The 554-nt window shown below is 59.7% G+C and overlaps 1 pseudogene; it reads right to left on the bottom strand.

Moving 5' to 3' along the window:
* Positions 1-4: 4 nt before the first annotated feature.
* On the bottom strand, positions 5-525 carry LOC104998838 (annotated as a pseudogene).
* Positions 526-554: the final 29 nt, after the last annotated feature.

Here is a 554-nt window from a genome sequence, read left to right on the forward strand (position 1 = left end):
CCCACAGGAACTTGTAGTGGGCAGGGTGGCTGTCAGGCACCTTCCGGTACTCCAGGTACCCCTCCTGCACCCACACTTGGGTCAGCAGCTCCCTGGGCTCCCCAAAGACGCAGTGCTCACGCCCAACACACAGCCCTATCTTGCTGAGTGCTCCCCAGAACACTTCCTCAGGGGCCCAGTCTCCATTCCACATGATCAGGATGAGGAGGCCAGCCTTAGGCAGGCCCTGCCCACCGCTCTGCATTGCATCGCAGGTGAGGCCCAGGGTGGGGACCATGATGTAGATGTGCTCCCTAGGGTCTACCTCCCTCACCTCCACACCACAGACCAGCTGCAGGCTCTCGGAGGCTTGGCTGAAGACCTCCAAGAAGTGCTCCTGGTTACCCCTGAGGACCTTCTTCAGCATTTCCGCCTGGGAGGTCAGCTCCTTGGCTTGATACTTGAGGAACAGGAACTTCACCAGTTTCCTGCCACCATCTCATTAAGAGCTTCCTGGGGCAAGGCTTCCACAAGGGCAGAGGAGACTGAGGGGACAAGGCTGAGGGGGATGCAGC

Source organism: Bison bison, unplaced genomic scaffold, assembly GCF_000754665.1.
Source record: "Bison bison bison isolate TAMUID 2011002044 unplaced genomic scaffold, Bison_UMD1.0 scf7180017525788, whole genome shotgun sequence".
Lineage (NCBI taxonomy): Eukaryota > Metazoa > Chordata > Mammalia > Artiodactyla > Bovidae > Bison > Bison bison.